Genomic DNA, 27,958 nt, shown 5'->3' on the forward strand with positions numbered 1-27,958 from the left:
CAATGGCTGAGCTGATCTATGATGTTTGGATGGAAACATTCCCCGCGTAGTGTTTGCAGCTCAAATGTGACGCTAATGAAGGAGAATCAGAGAGAGTGACATTTAATAAAAACAAGGCCATGAGCAAACTTAAAATGGCACTGACTTTCATTGGCCAAGCTTGTGGGAAATGCAAATATATGCATTTTCTTTGTATATAGAAATGGGGGGGTTACATTTAGCCCTAGCACAAATCAGTATGAATCCCATGGATTTAGGGCTGAATTTGATCTATGGGGTGAAATCCTGGCCCCACTGAAATCAGTAGCAAAATTCCCATTGTCTTCATTGGAGCCAGGAGTTCACATATGGAGTTTCAGTAGATAAATTCATTGGTTCTAATTTCTTCCCTTGCACATCACTGAAGCTGTATGTAACTTTGTAACCTCAGTGCAAACCAAGCACAGCAGAGCATGGTTTTGTATTATTCTGCATTGGCACATGCTGATCCCCTGCCCCCATTAAAAGATTCTAATTCTTTGTTGTTAATGACACTGTTCATTAGGGAGGAGCGGATCCCAGTGTGGTACACAAATATTGCTGCATTTGAACTCTAGTGAGACAGGGAAGTATTATTATACTACTTTTATGGGTGGGTAACAGAGGCATAGGAAGATGCCGTGAGTTGCTCGGGGTCACTCAGCAAGTGGGTAGACCAACTAGGAAGACTGGGGTTGAACTGGAAAATCGGAGGTAGGGTAACCTTTTCCTTCCCCAGCTCTGCTCATAAAAATGATCTCCACCTACTTGAGACATCAAAATAAGAGCCACTCACACTGGGATCATGATGATCTTCAGACTATGAGCAAGCCTGCTTGCTGGCCTCCTTGAACTTGGCTTGCCCCAGAGGTCTTGCATGATCCACTGGGCTTCTCAAGATTGGATCCTTCTTGAGTTGGAGAAGAGAGTGGCCTCTCCCAAGTGCCAAAGAAAGACATCACTTCTAAGGAGGAGAATCTCAGAGAGTCCTGATTCTTAGTTCCCATCTCTAGTTACTAACAGACCATACACATGGAACAGGAGGAAGCACTGCCATGTTAACTAGCATGTACTGAAATAGATAACTAAGGGGAAGGACTATTTCTGAAGCATGCCCCCATCCAAATCAAGCCAAAGATACTTTACCAAGAGGTACAAATCTGCCAATTTGGAGCAGCTTCCCCCCAGGGGTTGACTACAGTGCCAGTACTGGTCTGGATTAATTAGTTGCACAGCTGAATGGTGTTGTTCCTATCTCTGTTATTTGCCGCTTTGCCAGCCAGTGACCCCCCTACACAGCACTCACCATGGAGAGTTGTTCCATCTGGTATGTGATTGGTAATTTCAGTTTTACAGACCGTCTACTTTTGTGCAGAATGGAACCTTTGGCCTCTTAATTCCCAGTCCTCCTCATGAGCGCTTAGGAAAGAAATCATTTTTAACATACTTTTGCAGGTTAATAAAAAACTTGTGTATTTCTAAACTTTCAATCAATGGAAGTGAAGGGGAAAAAAAAAAGCAGCCCATAGTTACTGGAGCCTTAACTGACCGCTACTTTTGTGCCACTCTCCGCTGACACCAAAAATCTTCATGGGAAAGCCTCAGTTTGCCATACTGGGCTCTGTTATTGAGGAAGGTGAGCAATTTCAATCCATTCCATTTGATCACTTCAACTTATCTCCCATCAGGTTTTCATTCCAGGGTGAATTAGAACCAGTTCCCTGATCCCTACCATAAAGGCGCCCCCAAAGGAACAGGCAGTAGAGTAGAAGACGTATATATTAAACCAAATAATAAAATCTTCTTTGGCTGCCTATATTTCGTATAACAGTGTCAGATTTGTCTAATCTGCTGAAACTAAGCAGGACTAGAAAGTGCATAGGTGCTTATTTACAGCCTGAGAGTTGGCTGTGAGAATTCACCACGCAGAAGAGTCATATAATTAATTCATCTCTCTCTTTTAGGTGTTTATCAGTCTGCCATCAACATAATATCCAAGTTTATCTGTCTGCCATCAACATAATATCCAATATCTGCCACCAACAGAATATCAAAGTCTTTAATGTCTCACAACACCCCTGGGAGGTAGGGCAAGGTTATTGGCTGCATTGCACCAATGGGGACCAGAGGCCCAGAAAGATTAAGTGACTGCCCAAGCTCATATAGGGATGGCTGTGAGAGTAGGAAATTGAACCAAGTCTCCCGAGTCCTATGCTACTGCATGAACCAGGCCCAGGCAAGCGGAGCAGCCACCAGGACACAAGGCCAGGGGGCAGAAAAATGACGGGGAAAAAAAACCAGTAGAGGGCGCAAGTGTGCCGGCTTGCCTAGTTACGGCTCCGGCATGAACCACTTGACCATGTTTTGGTCCTGCTTTGAGCACAGGATTGGACTAGACGACCTCCTGAGGTCTCCCCCAGCCCTAATCTTCTATGATTCTATGCTTCCCCGTCAATCGTAACTCCATTATTTGTAGCCAATCAGGTAATGAGGTTATTTGTTTCTGATAGTGGACTACACAGCCCCTTGGTCTGATCTGGAAAGAAAGTTCCTCTCTTCCACATCCAAAGCACACACATTTATTGTTGCTGTTGGTTTTTAAATTAATCCAACTCATTCTGCTTTGACATGTGTTTTAGAAATACACAGAAAGATCTAGCTAATGCCTAATTACCCACATCTGTCCCTTGCAGTTACCAAATACTAAACTGGTCAGTTCCAAATGCATCATCATTGTGTTAATTTATTATTTATCTTGCAGCAGCACGTAGGGTGCCCTGGCCAAGGATCAGAGGCTCACTATTGTGCTATGCACTGGACAGTCACTGAATAATACTGCCCCAAAAGCTTACAATCTAACAAGAGACAACAGGATAATGAGACAACCAACCGAGGGTTGGGATAAATGAGAAGGTGACAATGAAGCAAGAAAGTCACTGTGTAATGCCTGGTTTCCATTCAGTACTATCTTACACCCTGACTACTCTGACTTCCCTCCACAGGCTACTTACAGAGTAAAGTGTTACTGATATGGAGTAAGAGTATAAGAAACTGGAACACAACACACAGGGGGGCTCAGATAAATGTCACCCTATTTCCCTTGTCTATTTTACTAACTTTCCCTAAGCTGTAGATTTCTCAGGTTTCTGAATGTCCCCCCTCAAAAAGAAAAAAAAAAGGGGGGGGGAGGAAAAATACAAAGAGAGAGTTTATTATAGTCTCAATGCCCCTGACTCTTCATCAGCTGTATCATTTCTAATGTAGACATATTCTAAGTGGTGATAAAACCCAACTGGGGAGAGAGCTGGAGTGAGAGGTAGGTAGGAAGCTCAGAGCAGGGAGGAAAGCTCTCCAATCAGGGGGGGCCTGGGAGAGACCTGGCTCAAACATGGAGGAGATGTAGAGTCCCAGAGAAGAACTGAAGGGGCTGTTCCAGGGAAAACTGCAGCATAGGAAAAAGGAGAAGACCACGATATTCAGTACTGGGTCCTGGGTCGGAACCCACAGAAGAGGGCGGGACTGAGTTCCCCTACCAGCCACAAAGAAAGGAACATACAAACCCATTGCAAGGGGGCTGCAGGCTAAGCCCTGAAGATGGGCTGAGGAACAGCCCCAGAGAGGGCAGAAGGATTTTGTTTGTGTGGAAGATATTCTGGGACTTTTAGTTGTGACAATTGTGATGTCAGAAGGGGTGGCCTTAAGTCACTGGTAGAGGGCCTAGTCACTGGTAGAGAAACCATCACAACATCAGAGCCACCATCAGTAGGGGGCACTAGAGAAATGGGAGAGCTGCTATGCCATGTTTGACCTAGCAGTGCGTGGACTCGGTTACCAATCCTCAAAAATGTACTATTTAAAGAACAAAAAATGAAGCAATGCCACCTTCTGCATTTTAAGCCAGCCTCATGATTGTGTGGATGTCTGACTTGTGATTTTTGAACGCTTGGAGTTGGCTATATTGATCTGTTCCCTGGAGAGAGATGAATGGGGCAGGGTCCCCCAGGTTTCAGCTTCGGTATGAATGGCTCTGTAGGTATCATCAGTGAAGCAGCCAAGATTCGGAGGCGAGTGATGACTTTATTGGTAACGGACAAACGTGGGGCTCTTGCATCATGTGTATTGCGGTTTCTAGATATGAACAGAAAATAAAATTAAGCCAATTCTTTTTTAAAATCTCTTGAATATTCATATCAATATGGCTGGGTTTAGATATTCAGCCTTGGAAGTTTCTAATATGTCAATTGAGAAAAAAAATCCAACACCACTCATTTTTCATACTTTAGCCTTATCCAGTCAGTTTTGTGCCCCCCAAAAGTCATTAATCTTCATTATATGCTACAATTGCTGTGGTCTGGTGGCTTGATGGGCAAAAAAGGCCCAGACGACAGGAGCTCATCCACATCAGCATTAGCACTTGAACAAATGACGTGTTCAGGGTGTTACTCTATAAATCACGGACAAACAGGGGACTGGCAACAGAAACGGCACACAAAAAGTACAACCTCTGTAACTATCTTTATCCTACTCAGAGATGGGCTGGAGAGGTGCTCAGGGATATGGAGTGGGGAAGGATTTACAAAGAGAGATCATGCTTAAGCAATCTGGAAGAATCACTTTTCAGAAATAGCACGAAGAAGTGGCCAGGGGATGCTGAGGACACACATTCCCTGGATTCAAAGGAAGGCCTTGTTATTGCAAAAGGTCACAGGGCTACTAAAGTTAAATGTTAGCCATATGAATGGAAGGCGATTCAGCTTGGGCACCAACAGTAAAAGCCTTTTAGGATAGAGAACAAGAAGAAGGAGCTTTCTACCAGGTTCCATATTAGATAGAATTTCACTTATTTTCTTTGAGGAAGGAATGGGCAGCAAGGAGGTGACATTTGCAGACAGAATGGCACTTTGGTGGGTCAGCCAATTCAACAGTAGATAATCAGATTCCTAGGGGCAGAGCCTTTGCTGGTATAAACAGTCATATCTCCATTGAAGTTGATGGATAATTTATCCCAGGTGAAGGTCTTTCTGCATGTGATATGGAGAGAGTCAGAAAAGAGATATATGTGGCTTATGCAATTCAGGCTAGATATATGTAAGGTTTACAGGGCTATGGATGGATCAAAGATTTCCTAAAAAGAAAAGGAGTACTTGTGGCACCTTAGAGACTAACCAATTTATTTGAGCATAAGCTTTCATGAGCTACAGCTCACTTCATCGGATGCATACTGTGGAAAGTGTAGAAAATCTTGTTATATACACACAAAGCATGAAAAAATACCTCCTCCCACCCCTCTTTCCTGCTGGTAATAGCTTATCTAAAGTGATCACTTTCCTTACAATGTGTATGATAATCAAGTTGGGCCATTTCCAGCACAAATCCAGGTTTTCTCACCCCCCCCCCCACAAAAACTCACTCTCCTGCTGGCAATAGCTCATCCAAACTGACCACTCTCCTTACAATGTGTATGATAATCAAGGTGGGCCATTTCCAGCATAAATCCAAGTTTAACCAGAACGTCGGGGGGGGGGGGGAGTAGGAAAAAACAAGGGGAAATAGGCTACCTTGCATAATGACTTAGCCACTCCCAGTCTCTATTTAAGGCTAAATTAATAGTATCCAATTTGCAAATGAATTCCAATTCAGCAGTTTCTCGCTGAAGTCTGGATTTGAAGGTTTTTTGTTGTAAGATAGCGACCTTCATGTCTGTAATGAAGGTAATGAAGGTCGCTATCTTTTTTTGTTGTAAGATAGCGACCTTCATTACCTTCATTACAGACATGAAGGTCGCTATCTTACAACAAAAAACCTTCAAATCCAGACTTCAGCGAGAAACTGCTGAATTGGAATTCATTTGCAAATTGGATACTATTAATTTAGCCTTAAATAGAGACTGGGAGTGGCTAAGTCATTATGCAAGGTAGCCTATTTCCCCTTGTTTTTTCCTACCCCCCCCCCCGACGTTCTGGTTAAACTTGGATTTATGCTGGAAATGGCCCACCTTGATTATCATACACATTGTAAGGAGAGTGGTCAGTTTGGATGAGCTATTGCCAGCAGGAGAGTGAGTTTTTGTGGGGGTGGGGGTGAGAAAACCTGGATTTGTGCTGGAAATGGCCCACCTTGATTATCATACACATTGTAAGGAGAGTGGTCACTTTGGATAAGCTATTACCAGCAGGAGGGTGAGTTTGTGTGTGTGAAAAGAAAAGGAGTACTTGTGGCACCTTAGAGACTAACCAATTTATTTGAGCATAAGCTTTCGTGAGCTACAGCTCACTTCATTGGATGCATCCGATGAAGTGAGCTGTAGCTCACGAAAGCTTATGCTCAAATAAATTGGTTAGTCTCTAAGGTGCCACAAGTACTCCTTTTCTTTTTGCGAATACAGACTAACACGGCTGTTACTCTGAAACCAACCAAAGATTTCCTATCGACTCAGAATGCAGGTCAGTGCAAGGATCTGGGAGTTATGACCAGAATTCCAAAATCTACAGCACATCACTTAGAAGCAATGGTGAAAGGAAACAGAATGCTAGGAATGAAAGAGATGGCCCACAGCTCCATAACTAGGAGTTACTGGATGAAATTATGCAAAGGAAAATTTTGGTTGGTTATTGGAAAATATTTCCTAATTGTGAAGTTTATTAGACGTGAAATAGTCTCTCCTAGACGAAGTGGTGAAAGCCTGGTTGTCGGAGCCATTTAAATCTAAACTGCCCCCCCATCACATTTATTCTGTAACAAACCTGCATTAGCAAGAGGATCTATTGAGTTATGTCCACTGGAATTCAACACCATTGCATCAGAGTAACGTACAAGGTAGAGACAGATTTTCAGTTATTTGCTCTGATGATTAAAATAGCCAAATACGTATTTTCTAGACCTGGTCAAAATCATATTTAATTCTCAGTTTTAAAAAAGGAACCATTTTTATGCAAGAAAGTGATCTTTTCCTCAAAAAAATCATTTGAGAATTTTTGTTATTTTTTTCCCCTTCATTTTTTTCTTTTTAGAATAAAAAAGGGATGGGAGAGAAATATGGAAAGAACTGGAAAAAATGGAACAAATCAACAAAGAACCACAATAAATGATGGGAAAAGTTGTTGCTTTTTCTAAATTCATCCAAACCACCTCCAATATTTTGAAAAACAAAAAGAAAAACAAAAACAAACAAAAAGTGTGTGAAATTTTTCAGTTTTTTTTTAAAAAGCTCATTTTTCAACAAAGAGAGTCTCATGAAAAATTTCACCCGACCTTAATATTTTCCATCATTATGTCTTATTCTATAATCCTGTGAGACGTCAGACATAAAAACTAGATTCAGTTTTATCTCTGTGTTTATGTACATGGGGACACTCAGGAAAGTTAAGATGAAGCAGCAAAAAAAGTATGTAAATTAAAGCACATTAAACTCCCCCCTCATAGATGTTGTCATCTGAAGTCTCCTTAGTTCACCATATCTTCCTCCTCTGGATTGAGCTATGGCAAACTGAAGCCATATCTACCCTACAAAACCATGACAGTTAAATCACTTGTGTGCACACACGTAGCTCCTTGTGTCAGCAGTGTGTCCCCTCACCAGGAGCACTTGTATTGATTGTATTGTCAGTGTGGGGCTTTGTGGGATAGCTCCTGAAAGCCAGCGACAGTTGACATAAGGAACACAGTGTGTACACTGACACTGCACTGACCTAATTACATCGACTGACTATGCCACTCGGGGAGGTGGTGTTACTAAATTGGCATAGAGATGCGTTTACATCAATGGGAGGCAAATTTAGGTGAAGACACGTCCACAGCTAGGTTGATGCAAGGCAGCTTATGTCAACCTAACCCTGTAGTGTTGACCAGGCTTAAGGTCACTTTACTTCTAAATAAAAGTGTCTACATAGGAGTTGTGTGTGCTTTAATTTAAGACTTTAGTTAATTCACCTTAACTCCCATGTAGACAAACCTCAGGTATAGTGAATGACTGAGATCAGAATTGAAATACTTTTGAGGGGAGATAAATAGAAATAATAGGTTTGAGCCAAAGCCCGTTAAGAATCCAATTGACTTCAATGGGTAGAGCATCAGCCTCTAAGAAAGGAGCTCACGGACATATGCTAATGTTTTTCATAGAGTCCAAACAGGACCACTGTGATCATCTAGTCTGACCTCCTGTCTAAAAACAGGCCAGAGAGATTCCTCCAAATAATTCCTGTTTGCACTAGGACATCTCTTAGGGGATATCCAACCTTGATTTTAAAATTGCTAGAATAACTCTTGGTAAATTGTTCCAATGGTTAATTACCCTTATAAATTTGGGGAATTAAAAAGAAAAAGGATAGCTGCTGCCAATGCAGCTAAACTCGGGATCTGATAAAAGGAGAAGAGCTAAAGAAACTATAGTTTAGCCTAATTCTTTTTTCACAGTACAGTATAGTGAACAGATGACCGAAGCCAGTTACTATGGGAGCAGCAAGGGTAAGTTACTGTTTCTTTTAAGTTGACAACTATTTGGTAGAAAAAAAAATAGAGTCCAGAGAGCTTTAAGCATGATGAGATGAGTGTAGATGGGGGCCACACAGCAGCCAAGCATTAGAGCAAGCCTATCTAATTAGCGAAGTCTCCCGCCTATTGGCAAGTCACTGGACTCAATTAATTAGCTGTGTAAAGGGTGGTGTGATGATTTAGATGCGGCTAAGTAGTCACCTGGGAGGTGTAAGTGAGATGGAAGGGTAATTTGCAGACTAGTGTAAATGTGACCTGAAATCCTTTGAGGTCAGAGCAGGAGGGCAGTGTGCAGATGAGAAATAGGATGGAGTCTGTGTCATTACAGACTTGCCCTTGTTAGCAGTTGAACTCATATAGTGGGGGAGTATGGTCAGCAAGGGCACTAAACTTACTATATGAGACAGTGTGGTGTAGTGGCTAGGACATTGGACTAGGACTCAGGAGACCTGGGTTCAAATCATAGCTCTACCACTACTTTGGTAGAGCACCTTGGGCAAATCCCTTCCCTTGCCGTATCTCAGTTTCCCCAGCTGAAAGAAGGGGCTAATGCTCTTTCAGTCCTTTGCAAAGCACTTGGAGCTCTATGAATGACAAGTGCTGTATGAGAACTAAGTACTTGAAGTAGTATCCCCAGCACCAGTTTAGCTATGGCACGGTGCTACCAGCTGTGGCAACATCTGCTCAAGTGCCTGAATTTCTTGCAGGCTATAGTGGCCTTTCAGCCACCACAGAAGCATGATATACTGTAGACCTTAAAGCAACCAGACAACATATCCGATAGCCCCACAATAAATGGAGCTATGACTCCAGCTGGTATCTCTGCAGCAGAATCATGTGGGGGTTTTTTTGGCTTCTTTCCATCCCATCATCAACCTCTCTAAGAATATGTCTGCACTGTAAAAACAAATAAATAAAAACACCCCATCCAGCAAGTCTCAGAGTCCAAGTCAAGTGACCTAGACTCACGGGGCTTGATCTTCGGTGATACAAATAGCAGAATGGACATTGCTGTTTGGGCTCAGAAACCTGGTAAGGGTAGAAAGTCTCAAACTTGGGCTCCAGCCCAAGCGGGAACATCTACACTCCTATATTTAGTGCCGCAGCACGAGCCCCGTAAGTCAGAGTCATTAGACCCGGGCTCTGAGACTGACTGATGCAGGGTTGGTTGGTTGGTTGGTTTTTTTGTTTGTTTTTGCAGCGTGGACCTGTGCTTTGTGACACTCTGATTGTAAATCAGTCACTGCCTCAAAATAAGAAACTCCCCCCTTTGCTTGCATGGGCACAACATATAAAAACTCCTCCACCCGCACCATGTATGCATCAGCACTGCATGCAGCCTTTGTTACCGCAGTGGCAGTGTGAACATCACGGACAGTCTGCAACCTCACTGGCACCTGATCGAATTCAGAGCTGCCCTGCACTTGCAGTGTGTACATCAGGACAAAGAGTGTGCACCCCACTGGAGACCTCTCATCGTCTGTCAGTGGCAGATCTGTTGAGTGAGCTGAAACAGAGCCCTGTGCAAGTTGGGAGGAGCCATACAGAGCTTGTCTCATATGCAAGTCATGCTTGGTCTACCTTACACAGAGCAGACTAGGGACAGCATAGGGTGAAATTCACCATAGTGCAAAAGACCATCTGCATCTCCAAATTGCACTTGGTGTACAGGGTTTGGTGTCAGACCTCTACGCTGTAGAGAATTACTCCTTTTGAACTGCAGATATCACAGTGAATAATGCCTGGTGCTCATCAAGCTCTCTCTAGGCCAACAATATGCCCATTGCAGCAGAAGCACCTGCCTCCAGTTAACAGGTAATTTCCCTTTCTTAATTGGCAAAGCATGTGACAGACCCTGCTGGGTTATGTCACATTTGTCATCCAGCCTGACCCAGTGAGACAAAGCCCAGCAACGCACACGTCGCTTTGTAATCACCTATGGGAAGATGTGCCGCTGAAGGGAGCTGGGAATCAATGGAATTTCAGGCATGAGCAGAAAGATGTACTTGTCACAGGGATAACATGTTGCCATGGAATAATGGTCTTCTGCGGCTACCTAAATGCTGCAGCCTGTACTTTCAGAGCCAGAGGCATCAGTCCTATGGCAGTGCTCCCGTCTCAGGTATTAAAAAAAAAAATCCTAACAAGTGATACCAATCTGATCATTTTATCTGAATGTTGTTGGTGCCATACAGCACTATTACTCACCTGCCTGGCTGGCTTGGCAAAAAACAGAGCCATTGTGCACTTCTTCCAATCTTACACCAACATAACACAGGTATGTTTTTACTATTTTTGCATGTGTAATCTCTAGAGGACCCCCCCCCCCCACTCCCACTGATATATGGACTCCATTGTACCAGGCATTGTATAAAACACTTAGCAAGACAGTCCCTGCCCCCAAAGATCAATGGCCAGTTGAAATAGACAAGGCAGATTAAAGGGAGTATTTTTGTCCCCATTTTGCAGACGGGGAACTGATGCAAAGAGAGAGATTCATAGATTCATAGATTCATAGATATTTAGGTCAGAAGGGACCATTATGATCATCTAGTCTGACCTCCTGCACAATGCAGGCCAATGGCCAGATTTTTAAAAAGCTCACCGAGTGTCAGAATGGGAACCGCTGTGTGGACCCTGAAAAATCTGGCCCTTTTTTTAGGGGCCGGAATGGGAGCCAAGTTCTTTGGAAAATCTGGCCACATGTGACTTGAGCAAAATTACTGGGAGTTTGTGGTAGAGATCTCCTGAGTCCCAGATGAAAACCCTCAGAGAGGCCCCTGGAGTCAGCCAGGTAGCTGCATGCATCTACTTTTTTGATCTGTACTCCGGGGCTTGCAGAGGTGCTGGGTAGCTACCCAGTCTGGTACCTTTGAAAAATCCCAGAGCCAAGCACACTCATTATCTTTGCACTATCTTGGGCAAGCTTTCAGCCAGCAAAGGCACCTGAAAAACCAGCTGAAAATAGCTGTCTTCCAGCTCTCATAGAAAATAAGGTGCCTACCTACCACACTATGAATTCACAGAAGCCTGAAAACACTAGGCTAAGCAACTGGCTCAAGGCGAGTAAGTAGCAAAGTTGGGAATAAAGCCCAGCTCTCCTGGCTCATTAAAAACTCTGTTACAACAAGGCTGTACGCAGCCAACACTAATTCATGGCTGAGACTAGACAGACAAGGCGGGTGAGATATTAGCTTTTATTGGACCAATTTCTGCTGGAGAGAGAGAGAGAGAGAATATTTTGAGCCACACAGAGCTCTTCTTCAGGAGACCAGTCAGGATTCAACCATATTTTCACCATGTCCCCGAAATGTGCTGCCATATTGGACACCGCTGAGCTGCAGAACATTAAACCACAAATTGGTCCCAAAGACCCTGCAAGTCAAACCTGTGTGTTACGCATGTCCCCCAACACGATTCTTATAATCAGGTCCATCAGCACAATTAGAGTCCTGTAAACCAGCCCTCGCAGGTGAAAGACTCTAAGCCTATGCCAGTATCGTGAGACATCCAATCAACCAAACCCATGCAAATTTCATCTTAATGGGCCAAATTCTCTGCTGGAGTAAATGTGCTGAAATGCATTGACATCCACAGAATGGGCCTATTTAGACCAGCAGAGAATTTGTCTTGAATTAAAATATGCCATTTTGCCTCCCTATTGGAAAACATACCACATGCTCCAATTAGCTTTGATATTAAAGAACTGTTCCTTTTTGTTGGGAGAGGAAATTATTATAATTGGCCCTACATATTTCCTCCGGGCATTCATTAAGGTAATTATTGTTCAGCTTACACTACTGCGGCTTCTTTCCTTTGCGAGAGACGCTGTATAAATACCCTCGGAACTGAACTGATTGTTGTTTTTACATAATAATGGTCTTGACAAAATCTTTGTGTTTGATTGTTCTTCTCGCTAAATCATTCACGGAATTAGATTTGCTAAATTTTAATTTTGCAACAGCTTTTAGCTGAATGAACATTTTAATTGGCCGCTCAGCATTTTAATGAGATTGATTAATCTCTGAATCATTCTATCTGGCAGTTCCTAGTGAGCCATGTAATTTACTTACATCATTTATTTTTGTGTGATGGAAGGAAATTTCGTAATAATAGCATGTATATGGACCCTTCCATGCAGCGTGATAACTGTGGACAAATGAAGCTTCCCAAACTTGATCTTCTGGCAAGTTCCACACGACTACGGAATATGTGCGTGGAAGCCTGTACTTTTCTCCTTACATATAGAGGGGCCTTGTCTTAAATATTTCACATTAAATATTATAGGCCAACTGTTTTTATTGAAATCAGTGGGAGACTTAACTAAGGACTGTGCAAAAAAACCCAGCTCTGACCTGGAACTTAGGGATTCAGCCCAATGATTATCATTTATATTTTGGTACTGCCTGTTAGCAAAGGATCTCCAAAGCATTTAAATATTAATTGGGGGCCAGATATTGCTACCCTTACAGGGAACAGCCCAGGGACCGGCAATTGCACAGCACAGACCTCTGCTACTTGAATGGAAGGAGTAACTATCAGCAGAAGTAGACTGTTATCCTTTATGTGGATCAGCATTTAGAAGGGGATGATCATGTGACTCGCCAATGGGTTATTTAACTACTTGTGAGACAGCAGTGGATTGTTAGGCAGATCAAGTTTCTTGGTTGTATTCTTAGTTCTGGGAGTGGTGTGTGGTTAGGGCAGAGGTTACAGACAGAACCCAACACAGATTTGGCACGTTGATTCTGAAGAGTCCTATGGGCTACTAGCAGAATAACGTGCTACTCAACAGAAGCAATAGTGACAGAATAGGGTTGCCAACTTTCTAATCGCGCAAAACCGAACACCCTTGCCCCACATCCACCCCACCCCTTCTCTGAGGCCCTGCCCCCGTGCTCACTCCACTTCCCCCATCGCTCACTGTTCCCCACCCTGACTCACTTTCACCAGGTTGGGGGTGCAGGCTCTGGGGTAGGGATGAGGTGTTTGGGGTGCAGGAGAGGGCTCCAGGCTGGGGCAGGAGGGTGGGGTGCAAGGGGGGTGAGGGCTTTGGGCTGGGGGTGCAGACTCCGGGTGGGGCCAGGGATGAGGAGTTTAGGTGCAGGAGGGGGCTCCAGGCTGGGGCAGGGTGTGGGGTCTGGGGTGGGGTTGGGGATGAGGGGGTTGGAGTAGAAGAGGGGGGTCAGGGGTTGGGTGGAGGGTTGGGGTGTGGGAGGGAATTCGGGGTCCTGGTGGCTCCCAGAAAGCGGCTGCCAGTTCCCGCCGGCACCTAGGCAGCCCCGGAGGCTCTGCGCACGGCCCTTGCACCTGCAGGCGCCGCCCCCACTGCTCCCATTGGTCACAGTTCCCGGCCAATGGGAGCTGCAGAGCCGGTGCTGGGGCTGCAAGGACTTGGCAGCCATTTCTGGAAGCTGCATGGAGCGAGGGAGCCTGCCTTAGCCCCAGGCCCCTGCTGCACTGCCAACCAGATTTTTAATGGCCCGGTCAGCGGTGCTGACCAGTGCCACCAGGGTCCCTTTTCTACAGGGCGTTCTGATCGAAAACCGGACGCCTGGCAACCCTATGACAGAACCTGGGTCTAAATCTTACAAACATCACTGCACTGCAGATATAAACATCATGTTGCAAATAGGTAAGCCTAGGTTGGATTGGTGGCAGTGGTGGGACTAGACCCCAGGAGCACTGACTCATTGCCCCCTGCCGTAACTGCCTGATGCTAAATCTTTTTTGTTGCCACAAACGGATCTACAGTATAGGACTCTGAGAACATCTAATCAGATTAGCAAAGCTTGTGGTAATTATGAGTGGCAGTTGTGGTAACTACATTGAGATCTGCATTTCTCACTCCTCACCCCACACCCTGATTGCTAAGGTGCAAAAATTCTTATGCCCAAATGTAAGAGATACTTGGATGATTGAGATATATAGTCTCCAGTAAGAGGGAGAGGAAAAAGCAGCTCTCCTAATGTGCATAGTAATGAAACAGAAGCGGTAAAAGGGCTTCTTGGATGTCTTGTTCAACATCCCTTGGGATGCCTGAAATGAAATAAATGAGGGCCATTGTGGGGTGGCTCATCTCCAGATGGCAGATGAGCAAGAAGGGAAATGAATGTGACAAGGCTAATTTAACTGCGCTCCAGTCCACTTCTGCATGCCTCACATAGGCACGCTGCTAACTGCTTTATTCAGCCCAATGTGAGTGAAAATCCAGTTAAAACACTCTCCTTTTAAAAAGGCTTTTTCTGCCCATTTCCCCCTCTGTTGTTTACTGCATTCAGCTGGTTTTGGGGCCTTACATTTCCATTCGGCGCCTATGTGCTCATTTACATGTTACACAGGATTAGACTCCCTGCTGTTCCCCTTGTTTGCAATGGTCTCCTGCAATTTTCACGTTAGTGTTGCCTGTAACTCTGTTGCTCAGGTTGTGCCAGCGAAGTGCACTTCCAATCGTGCGCTTCTGTTCAGAGACTGGTAAAAAATCAGGAGCAGGACAGCTTATGTCTGGGGTCTCCCATTCTGAAAAGCCTGGGCTAAAGCCCGTTCAGGTCAGGCCCTATAAGATTTCCAATTACTCTCTGGTTTATAAAAAGAACAGGAGGACTTGTGGCACCTTAGAGACTAACCAATTTATTTGAGCATAAGCTTTCATGAGCTATGAAGTGGGCTGTAGCTCATGAAAGCTTATGCTCAAATAAATTGGTTAGTCTCTAAGGTGCCACAAGTCCTCCTGTTCTTTTTGCAGATACAGACTAACACGGCTGCTACTCTGAAACCTCTCTGGTTTATAACCTTATAGTAATACATTTCTTACGTGCGTGGGGGGGCGGGTAGTCCTAAGATCTAGTAAAGCATGTGGCCTTAAGCAGCCTCTAGGGATATAAGTCATGGTCAGGGATCTCACCCAGAAACACAACAAGAATAATCTCATTTCTAAAGCTTGTCTTTCACTTACCAGAACTAAATACACCCCAAACCTGTCTCTCCCCATTTCTTTAACATCCCTGGGGAGGATTCGCAAAAGGCCACCCTGACTGTGTTACTCAAATCTAATGCTTAAATCTTTGTTCATAAAGCCAAGTATTTCACATTTTCTTAAAAGTGAGATGGGTGTGAAATGCCATAACTGCCTCTAGTACCCACTACTAATTTACTCCTAAGGAAGCAAAAGATTCCTTTAAAACAACCTAAAACACCAGATCCAAACAAACATTCTGTAAAAGGTTGGATCTGATTCTGTTACGTTCATGGCATACAGAGCAGGTAGATGAAAACAAATACTCTCTAGGGAAGGTTGCAACATAACACTATTTTTAAGATTCAGAATGATGACACAAGAACCCCTTCCCCCCCCCCAAAAAAAAAAAAAAGAGAAAAAACAAAAAACAAGCTGCTTCCTATGGCAGAGAAGTACAACTACCCCCAAGTTGCTTTAAGCTGACTCTTTCCAGACTGGCTGTAGGCAGATTCTGAAGGACTCAGAGGACCAAGATCACATGGCTTCCCTCAGAGGCCCCCCAGCCTGCAAGCAGGACCAGGAAATCCTTCTCGCTTGAAGTGCCAGCAGTATACCACAGGTTATAACTGGGAACTCCACAGCAGGCCCTAGCCTCTGTTGTGGGCCAAAAGCTCGGGAAGAGATTTCCTACGCGGACTGTCACTAGGCTATTTAGCCAGAGCCGCATAGCGACACAGCTCTCACTGAACTAAATGGGAGCTAACTCCCCTAATCACCTTTGACGATCTCAGCCTTGTCTTTGGGTCCCAAGCCCCATAATATTTTGTAAAAGTTTGCATCCAATCCTAAGCCTAGAATTCACATCAGGCAACTTATTTTCGATTCAACATTCCTAGAAAGACAATCTCCTTTTAAAAACTGACTGTCACAGGATAGCTGGTCCCTGTGGATAGACTAGGCCAGCCCACCCGGACCAGAGCAGGTGAGTTCAATCCAGCCAGTTAAAGGGGGGCTGGGCTGCACCTGGTAGTGGGCAGGTGGAAGGGGGGATTGATTGAGAGAGGCTGTGCAGGAGGAGGGAAAGTCACAGTGCACGGTGCTAACTCTTGTGGTACGTCCCCTGGTGGTGCAAGGAGGCCAGGTGCTCACAGAGCTGGTTGGGACTGGGAAGCTGTCAGAGGCTCCAGAGAGGGGTGGAGCTGAAACCTACAAGGGAAGGAGTTAGTGAAGAGTCTGTTTGTTTGTTTCTATTTAAGAAAACAAACTTCCTGGAAAGAGTGGGCATGGCCGTGCATGCTTTGGAGCTGGGGAGAAGCCCAGCCCAGTGACGCTGCCTGAAAAGTTCCTTTTACCTTCCAAGATGAAAGATTCAAGATCTTTGTTTTCCTCTTGCAACTGTCGGTGGCAGCACAAACACGCAGAGCTGAAAGGGATCTGGCGTGCCTGCATATTCCACATGGCTAGACGTGTCAGCCATCAGCTCTTGTGGGAGATAAACTGAATGCTGAAATGAAGGTAGAATGAAGAAACCAGGTTTCAGATACATTGAGAACGCGGGGAGCTGTTGAAAATCTGGCCCAAATGAAACATCTGGCCACGTATTTACAAGCCTAAGTGGAAGTTATGGGGTACTGCGTTGGTTTGAAGATCTGGCATTCCCCCCACACACACACACACACTCCTTAAGTACAAATATTTCTGATTTGTAAAGTCAGCCCTTGCACTTTGTTAAAGATGCGAATACCAGTCTCTTCGCCAATTCACCTGTCAGCATTCTAGACGACTTCTATGTAAGTCTTAAGATTGTTTCTGAGGTGGGAGACTGTCACCACTTTCACTCCACATCTACTGAATGCTCGGGGAGAATTAAATGGGTTATAATTAGTTATTAACAGACATGGGTGGCCAGCTCACTTTGATCTTGAATTTGGCTTAGCCACAGTAGGGAATGGCATTAAAAATAAAGTCCTGCCTTGGAATTTCAAACCATTTCCTTGTGAAAGTGACTGATTTCCCCATCACAAAAGCAAAACCAACATTCCCAAGGGTAATGCTTTGCCGGAATAAAATGTGACGGGATATCAGTGCAGCATGTCTTCAGACCGCTGGTCGGTCGTGCAAATTTCTCTCTTTCATAGCTCATCTAATAGGCATTCAGGATTTGCTGCTACCTTCAGACAGTAGATTCTGTCATCTCTCCTTCCCTTTCTGTTATTGGCCATGGCTCTATTCAAAACAATTATAAAGGTCTAGCTTGTGTCTTGATCTATCACCCATGCAAGGGAGAAAATCTCTCTTATGCCACTTGGATGTGGGTCAGGGTATAAGAGTAAGCAGGGCTACCAGCTGTGTTGTGAGTGGGCAGGAGGGGTGGAGAATGGATGGAGTTCTGGCAGAGCATTTGATCCAGCTTGGGTGAGTGTTACTCTGTCATTGATACAAGTGGATAGTAATCTGAAACCTCATTCCCTGGAGCAAGGGGAACACAGGTGAGGAATAGTGACTTCAAGGTGTGTCCGGTACTCAGTGCCCCTCAAGGCTACTTCTGAGGGAATATGCCTTATGCACCACCCCGGCTCAGGATTACGTCTAACATCACATACTAGTCGTTGATTTTTATATGAGCCTGACTAATGAAATCTGAGAGCCCTGGAAAGGAGCTGACACTTTACACAAGGCAGCTGGTTCCCTTTAGTGTCTGTCCTAACAAAAGGAATCAAGTTTTCCCCACATACCAAACCGCCTTGCCCCACACCCATGCAACTGGGCCAGCTAACCACTGATGGAAGTGAACTGATTTCCTATGCAAAATTGCTCCTCCTCTTATGTTCACAGCTGCAGACAGCACACACATACACACTGGTTTTCAGTTCACCATGCTTTGAATAATGGCATGCTTTGTTACAATCCTAGCAACTTCAATGTAAGGTATAACCCAATGGAAGTACAAACAGTCGAATCTGGCCCTATGACTGCGTTCCAAAGTCTAGTTGCTTGATTTGTTTATGCAACAAAGCTATGACATGGGCAGACGGAAATGAACATTTCACTTCTGAGTTCTGCAACATTTTCATTTGTTATGGATATTTTGAAATACCCTCTCCCCCAACCCCCACGCAACATCTGCTTTTCAGTCATGTTCCTGCATTTGACCCGCTTTTTCTGGGGGTGTTGAGACAAGAACATTGAGAAGAGATTGTCTCAAGGTTAGAGGGAATCGGTGGCTAATGCTAGAATGAAACTCCCCAGGACCTCCCTATCGCTTCCCTCTAACCTAATGAAATTAAATTATTCCTATTATGTTGTGTTAAATCAACTTATTTAAACAACAAGCTTTTCAAATACAGAACACTCAGAGCAGTGGTTCTCTATTAAATACAATAAGAGGATATAAAAAACTATTAAAGATGCAATTTCCACAATATGCAAACTAATTAAGGTCATGTCTACAGCAGGAGTGCTTTACCAGTATAGATATAGCAGTATAGTCTTCTGGCAACCGTTCCTAGTGTGGAAGCAGAAGCTTATTCTGTGCCCCCCACCATCTGCCCCCAGAAACAAGCCATAACAGCAAAATTGCACATATAGTGGTATAACTGTACCTACACTGGTGGCTTTAGCCAGTAAAGCTATGTCAGTCAGGGATCAAGCCTCTTCAAATCCCTCCCTGACACAGCTTTTTTGGCAGAAATCTGTAGTATAAAGATGGCCTAAAAACCAAGGATGTCTGTTGTGCAAGGTGTAGTTCACTGCTCAGGGAAATCCACAGTGTTTGTGGAGGTTAAGTGAGGCAAAATATCCAAGCCCTGTCTTTGGGCTAGATTGAGAATGTACCCTCAGCCCTGTGAAAGGGACCACAAAAGCAACTGGGAAAGGTAATCCAGCTCTAGAAAGAGAAAAGGAAAAGGACAGAGGTTTGAGCTGATGTGGAGGAGGAACTGGCAGGATTTGGTGGCAGTCCAGAGGAAGGACAGAGGTTTAGAAACTGTGGGACATAGGGTATTATAAAGCCCAGCTAGAAAACAAGTTAGGGCTTATTGATGTTTTTGCAAGGGCAGTTAAGGGAGAGAGAATAGGTTTCACCCAGCAGTTTTCAATCTAAGGAAGGTGTGGACTCAACTGTACAGTGTCAATGATCTGGCCATTCTTGAAGTGGCTTGTCTATTATATAGCGGCTAGCCCATTATCATACCAGACCATGGGGTGTGGAGGCCCTGATCCTTAGTGGCAGCAAACAGTATTCATGTGTAATGTCAGGAAATCCCGGCCCTTGCACCTGTGACATAAATTACCATTATATACCATTTGCAGATTGAACATGTCATTACGCAGCCATGAGCACAGGAGTATTTATTCTGAAAGAACTCCATGTGATGACTGCTGCAGCTGCTAATCCAAACAATTTAGCTGTGCAGACATTCGCCAATAAGCAGGGCAATGGAGGAGGCTGATATGTCTGAGTGACCCAGGAAACATCTGACAAGTGAAGTGTAAAACTATAATTAGGAGGTCAAAAACAATCTGAAGACCAGCTAGCCAGACTCAAAAAGTAACAGCAAAATTTGTAATTACATCAGAAGCCGGAAGCCTGCTCAACAACCAGTGGGGCCACTGGATGATCGAGATGCTAAAGGAGCACTCAAGGACAGTAAGGCCATTGTGGAGAAACTAAATGAATTCTTTGCATTAATCTTCATGGCTGAGGATGCGAGGGAGATTCACAAACCTGAGCCATTCTTTTTAGGTGACAAATCTGAGGAACTGTCCCAGATTGAGATAGCCTTAGAGGAGGTTTTGGAAAAAAATTGATAAATTAAACAGTAATAAGACACCAGGACCAGATGGGATTCACCCAAGACTTCTGAAGAAACCCAAATGTGAAAATGCAGGACTACTCACTGAGAGAGGTAACCTGTCATTTAAATCAGCCTCTGTCCCAGATGACTGGAGGAGAGCTAATGTGACGCCATTTTAAAAAAACAGGCCACAGAGGCAATCCTGGCAATTACAGGCCAGTCAGCCTGACTTCAGTACCGGACAAATTGGTTGAAACTATGATAAAGAGCAGAATTGTCAGCCACCTTGATGAACACGATTTGTTGAGGAAGAGTCCACACGATTTTTGTAAAGGGAAATCATGCCTCACCAATCAACTAGAATTCTTTGAGGGGGTCAACAAGCATGTGACAAGGGGGATCCAGTGTACACAATGTACTTAGATTTTCAGAAAGCCTTTGACAAAGTCCCTCAAAGACTCTTATGCAAAGTAAGCTGTCGTGAGATAAGAGGGAAGGTCTTCTCCTGGATCAATAACTGTTTAAAAGATAGGAAACAAAGGGTAGGAATAAATGGTAAGTTTTCAGAATGGAGAGAGGTAAATAGTAGCATCCCCCAGGGGTCTGCACTGGGATCAACATATTCATAAATGATCTGGAAAAAGGGGTAAAGAGTGAGGTGGCAAAATTTACAGGTGATAGAAAACTACTCAAGATAGTTAAGTCCAAATCACACTCTGAAAAGCTACAAAGGAATCTCACAAAACTGAGTGACTGGGCAGCAAAATGGCAGATATAATCCAATGTTGATAAATTCAAAGTAATGCACATTGGAAAATATAATTCCAACTACACATATAAAATGATGGGGGTTTAAATTAGCTGTTACCACGCAAGAAGGATCTTGGAGTCATTGTGGCCAGTTCTCTGAAAACATCCACTCAATGTGCAACAGCAGTCAAAAAAGCTAACAGAATGCTGGGAATCATTAAGAAAGGGATAGATAAGACAGAAAATATCATATTGCCTCTATAGAAATCCATGGTGCACCCACATCTTGAATACTGCGCGCAGTTGTGGTATCCCCATCTCAAAAAAGATGTATTGGTCTCAAGTTGCAGTGGGGGAGGTTTAGGTTGGATATTAGGAAAAAGCTTTTTCACTCAGCGGGTGGTGAAGCTCTGGAATGGGTTACCTAGGGAGGTGGTGGAATCTCTCCTTCCTTAGAGGTTTATAAGGTCAGGCTTGACAAAGCCCTGGCTGGGACGATTTAGTTGGGGATTGGTCCTGCTTTGAGCAAGGGGTTGGACTAGATGACATCCTGAGGTCCCTTCCAGCCCTGATAGTCTATGATTCTATGTATTAGAATTGGAAAAGGTTCAGAGAAGGGTGAAAAAAATTTTTAGGGGTATGGAACAGCTTCTCATGAGGAGAGATTAATAAGACTAGGACTTTTCAGCTTGGAAAAGAGACAACTAATGGGGGATATGATAGAGGTCCATAAAATCATGACTGGCTCTCACAACACAAGAACTAGGGGTCACCAAATGAAATTAATAGGCAGCAGGTTTAAAACACACAAAAGGAAGTATTTCTTCACACAACACACAGTCAACTGTGGAACTCTTTGCCAGAGGATGTTGTGAAGGCCAAGACTATAACAGCGTTTAAAAAAGAACTAGATAAATTCATGGAGGATAGGTCCATCAGTGGCTATTGGCAGGGATGGTGACTCTTTGCCAGCTTCTCTTTGCCAGAACCTGGGACTAGGGGACAGGATGAATCACTTGATGATGACCTGTTTTGTTCATTCCCTCTGGGGCACCTGGCATTGGCCACTGTCGGAAGACAGAATACTGGGCTAGATGGACCTTTGGGCTGACCCAGTATGGTCGTTCTTATGAATATTTATGGACAGAGATGGCTCAGAGCATAGGTCATTGTTTGGGGCGAAAGGGGACCTTGGATATAGTTGCTTCTTCCTCTGTTGTGTGTTTTTTTAACTGACAACGTTAAGTGAATCAAAAGAGCAGCAAAATAGCCACTAATAATAATTATGGGTATGGCACTTATTCAGCAAAAGCTCATTGTTCTGCTCACATGACGATAGATGTACCTAACGCTTAAGGCCAGACGAGGAAAAAGAGAGTGGCGTCATTAAGCAAACCATGACGGGCATTTTTCCAGAGAGGTTGACCTAAGGTCCTTATGTCCCCCATGACCATAACATTTGAGCTGCTAACAATCTAATGCATTTACCCTCACAGCACCTCTGTGAGGAATGACTGCTATCTCCATTTTACAGATGGGGAACTGAGGCACAGAAAGGCCAAGTGATTTGCCCAACAGCACACAGGAAATTTGTGGCAGAGCAGGGAGCTGTATCCATATCTCCCAAACCCAACACCCTAACCACGGGGCCAGAGATAGCAGCTGAAAGATTTTATTCTAAACGCATGACGACAAAAATCACGTGTGTGAGGAAAGGGAGTACGGCCCTAGTTAAAGAGTGAGAGTGTCCTAAAATTAATATCCCCCATCCACACTAAATGTGAATTTCATGGTGACTCTTAGGGTCTGTAATGACCAGGCTGGAATGAATTTCGGTGCCATTGTAAACACAGTATTTGTGGCATTCTGGTACCTTACTCTATGTATGGCAATTTAAGGCGGTTAGTGTGGTGATAGTCACAGGAAGGCTGCATGCTGACTAAACTCAGTACCAGAGAAATTAAGGAATGTTTAGCACTGGTGAAAGACTGTTGGATTATGAAGCCCTCTATTTACCTACAGCACAGACAGTGACAGGGAAAACTTTCCCCACACTGCCCTGGCAATCTTGAAGAACCACACCTCATAGGTGTGAGCAAAGCTTTCAGATCTCCATTCCTATTCATTCCCTAGCCTCTGTTGGGGTCTGACGACAAAGATGCTAATTGTGACCCTGTTCTGATAATGGTCCAGATTCATGGGGAGGTTTTGTCCCTCTGATCCCTCAGTCACGTACATGAAAGGAGAATCCCTGTTGGCAGCTTGCCAAGGAGTTTCTCTGCTCAGCATTGCCAATTCTCATGATTTTGTCATGAGTCTCATGATCATTGTTTTCCTTAAAGGCCCAGCTCCTGGAGCGAAAAAGATAGTTGGTGATTTCAGCCATCATTCTGAAACAATAAGTAAGTTTCTAGCTTATGGCTGTGAAGAAAGCTTCAAAATGTGACCCAAGTACACCGTAAAGGCTCAGAAAGCAGAAGACAAATAAAAAGAACCCTAAATCTATTCTATTTAGATGATATGCTTTTAAAGCCAATCTCATTATTTTTGGTGAGCCTAACTCATGCTTTTTGAACATTTCATAGAATCATAGAATATCAGGGTTGGAAGGGACCTCAGGAGGTCATCTAGTCCAACCCCCTGCTCAAAAGCAGGACCCATACCCAATTAAATCATCACAGCCAGGGCTTTGTCAAGCCTGACCTTAAAAACTTCTAAGGAAGGAGATTCCACCACCTCCATTGGCAACACATTCCAGTGTTTCACCACCCTCCTAGTGAAAAAGTTTTTCCTAATATCAAACCTAAACCTCCCCCACTGCAACTTGAGACCATTACTCCTTGTCCTGTCCTCTTCCACCACTGAGAATAGTCTAGAACCATCCTCTCTGGAACCACCTCTCAGGTAGTTGAAAGCAGCTATCAAATCCCCCCTCATTCTTCTCTTCTGCAGACTAAACAATCCCAGTTCCCTCAGCCTCTCCTCATAAGTCATGTGTTCCAGACCCCTAATCATTTTTGTTGCCCTTCGCTGGACTCTTTCCAATTTATCCACATCCTTCTTGTAGTATGGGGCCCAAAACTGGACACAGTACTCCAGATGAGGCCTCACCAATGTCGAATAGAGGGGAACGATCACGTCCCTCGATCTGCTCGCTATGCCCCTACTTATACATCCCAAAATGCCATTGGCCTTCTTGGCAACAAGGGCACACTGCTGACTCATATCCAGCAAATGTCCACTGTCACCCCTAGGTCCTTTTCCGCAGAACTGCTGCCTAGCCATTCGGTCCCTAGTCTGTAGCTGTGCATTGGGTTCTTCCGTCCTAAGTGCAGGACCCTGCACTTATCCTTATTGAACCTCATCAGATTTATTTTGGCCCAATCCTCCAATTTGTCTAGGTCCCTCTGTATCCTATCCCTGCCCTCCAGCGTATCTACCACTCCTCCCAGTTTAGTATCATCCGCAAATTTGCTGAGAGTGCAATCCACACCATCCTCCAGATCATTTATGAAGATATTGAACAAAACCGACCCCAGGACCGACCCCTGGGGCACTCCACTTGACACCGGCTGCCAACTAGACATGGAGCCATTGATCACTACCCGTTGAGCCCGACAATCTAGCCAACTTTCTACCCACCTTATAGTGCATTCATCCAGCCCATACTTCTTTAACTTGCCGACAAGAATACTGTGGGAGACCATGTCAAAAGCTTTGCTAAAGTCAAGATACAATACATCCACTGCTTTCCCTTCATCCACAGAACCAGTAATCTCATCATAGAAGGCGATTAGATTAGTCAGGCATGACCTTCCCTTGGTGAATCCATGCTGACTGTTCCTGATCACTTTCCTCTCATGTAAGTGCTTCAGGATTGATTCTTTGAGGACCTGCTCCATGATTTTTCCGGGGACTGAAGTGAGGCTGACTGGCCTGTAGTTCCCAGGATCCTCCTTCTTCCCTTTTTTAAAGATTGGCACTACATTAGCCTTTTTCCAGTCATCCGGGACTTCCCCCGTTCGCCATGAGTTTTCATTTGGGGATAGCAATACTGTCTTCTTGGCCAAAGGACTCCCATGTTGGACACCTTTATTATTATTAGTATTATCTGAGCACCTGGGAGCCCCAATCAATTACTAGGGCCCCAGGTGCTAGGTGCAGGACAATCAAAGAACAAAGAGTCAGTCCCAAAGAGCATACAATCTAAGTATTGGACAAGAGACAATAGATGGATACAGACAGGGGAGTACAAGGAAGCAGCGAAACAATAGTGGTCAGCCTGCCAGCCTAACCCTTGTCATGCTGTTTGTAGGCCTCACAGCCAAGGAGGGTTTTGAAAGAAGATAATGAATTAGCAGTGCAGATATTTGTGGGGAGCTCCCCCCAGGCATGGGGGCAGCGTGGCAGAAAGCACAGCGGTGCCCTGACCCTGCTGCTGAGCTTCCTCACCTTCACAGAACACGTTTCTGCTGGATGCCTCTGGCAGTGACGATGGCACTATGTGTAATGGCCCTGCCACTGTAGGCGAGGGCCTAACACAAAGCAGCCAGTGGAATTAACTTCAAGGGGTGGGGGTTGGATCAGGCCCTACATGAACTAATGATGTAAGAACCCTCCTCCCCTTTTCTGACCATGTTCAGTCACAGCTGTGAGGAAGTGGGGTTGGCAGGGGGAAGCTTCCAGAATCCCAGGTGCCTGGCTGGATTCTGGCACTGGGCTATAACGTTTAAGGCCTCGCTGACAGAAGAACTGATGTTCAGTGGAACCACGAGTGAAGCCTGCAAGCCAGCTATACAGAGTGATTAGAAACCCAGATCATAGAATATCAGGGTTGGAAGGGACCTCAGGAGGTCATCTAGTCCAACCCCCTGCTCAAAGCAGGACCAATCCCCAATTTTTGCCCCAGATCCCTAAATGGACCCCTCAAGGATTGAACTCACAACCCTGGGTTTAGCAGGCCAATGCTCAAACCACTGAGCTATCCCTCCCTCCCGTAAAGACTTCCGCTGGCAAAATGGTTGTGCTTGCAATAGGGATACAGTTTCCAGGAGCCCAAGCCTCAGAGAAAGCGATGGATTTGTCCTGCCCTTTGGTAAAAGAGGAATGAGAGAGAGAGAGCGCGCGTGAGCAGAAGCCAGATGAGATTTGAGAGCAATTTGATGAGTACTCTCAATGCAATATCCCTGCCACATCCTCTTAGTATCATTCCACTCCCAGTGTTCTGGTTTCTTCTGTTTTGCATATGTTACCTCTTTTACTGTCACTTACATTTCAGAGAGACAGCCTATATCATACCTGACATGCGGGATGAAGAAAGGATTTGCATTCAGTGATATTAAAAATGCAGTTTAATTGGGAGGGTCTGGGTGCTGTGTTGCAAAGTGGTGCACTGTTCTGCCATCCGACTCATTGGGTAACCCAGAAACCTGTCTACCCCGATGCCCATGAACCTGGATCTTTGAGGCAGATCAGAACTCCTGAATCTCTCCGGCAGTCTGCTTTCCTTCGCTTCATCTCAAAGTAGATGGGGTGATACATTATCCATTCCTCTTCAAACGGTAAGGACAATCTCTTCCGCATCATGATCACCCCAAATTATCCCTGTTTGTTACCTGCTGTTAGTGGTAGGGCTAACTTTTCAAATGTTCAACTCCACAGCTGAGGCCATATCTTCTAAGTTTAGCTTCCATTTAGGCAGATGTTTTAAAAGTGCTCAGCCCTCACCAGTCCCTTTCCAGACACTGGCAGCTGATCTCCTTCAAAAATCTGGCCACCAATGTGTTGAGCTCTTCTGCAAACTCTGCCCTCATTTTAGTGCCTACATGGCAGCTGAATTATTCTGAAAACTTGGACTATGGAGCATTCAGTTGGGTGTCTCCAGTTATGATCACTTAGGTAGAAAGAATAAGACGATCAAAACTCACACATAAGAGCTAGCTCTTACACAGCAGATTGCAATGTATTTTATAAAGAAGGTCAGTATCCTTTTCCCCATATGTAAAATGGGGATACTGAGGCACAGAGCAGTGAGGTGACTTGTTCAACATCACTGTCATGGTTCCTGCATTAGCTGTATCTCTTCTAGTTGCTCCTCCTCCCCTGTTCCAGTTTCTGAGTGCACCCCCACAGCAATGGGGCCCTGTACCCTTACTTCTAAGGTGGGACCACACAGGTCTCCCAGTCTTTGGCTGGCCTCTGGGCTGCAGTACCCTTGGATCAACTGAGCTTCTCCAGCAAGTCTGACTGGGGTTGGTACTTGTGCTCCTCCCCTTTGGGAGCCTTTGACTAGTAACCCAAAACAGCCTTCTTAAAACAAAAGTATTGTTTAGTTAGCCATAGGAGGGAGGCATGGGAGGAAAAGGTTTTCAAAGGGGCCTACACACGTCTCTATCCTCCTGATGGGGACCCTAGTAGGTATAGCCTTCCTCATCAGGCTCTCAAATCTCAGTCTCAAAAACATCTCTCTCCTTGAGGCAGTATGTGTTCCTTCAAGCCTGCTATGGTTCCCTTTGATCCCCCTCCCTGCCAGGACAGAGTCACTCCTGGGGAACCCTGTGCTGCGTGCTGACCAGGGAGCTGAGGCAGGGTTTCAAAGCGAATAGTTCTTGCATCATCTCTCAAGCATTTGTGTACATCGGGGTCTAGATTCCTGCGTGAATTCCCTGACACTCCTGCTATGGAATTAACTCAATCCAGGCACCTGGTGAACATCAACACAAACACACACTAATTACTACAAGTTTCAGAGTAACAGCCGTGTTAGTCTGTATTCGCAAAAAGAAAAGGAGTACTTGTGGCACCTTAGAGACTAACCAACAAAGCTTATGCTCTAATAAATTGGTTAGTCTCTAAGGTGCCACAAGTACTCCTTTTCTAATTACTACAAGCAACTCCACATCCATCGAAGTCACAAACAGAGATTCTGACTAAAGAACTTTTTCAG

Source organism: Lepidochelys kempii, chromosome 7 (genome assembly GCF_965140265.1).
Source record: "Lepidochelys kempii isolate rLepKem1 chromosome 7, rLepKem1.hap2, whole genome shotgun sequence".
NCBI lineage: Eukaryota > Metazoa > Chordata > Testudines > Cheloniidae > Lepidochelys > Lepidochelys kempii.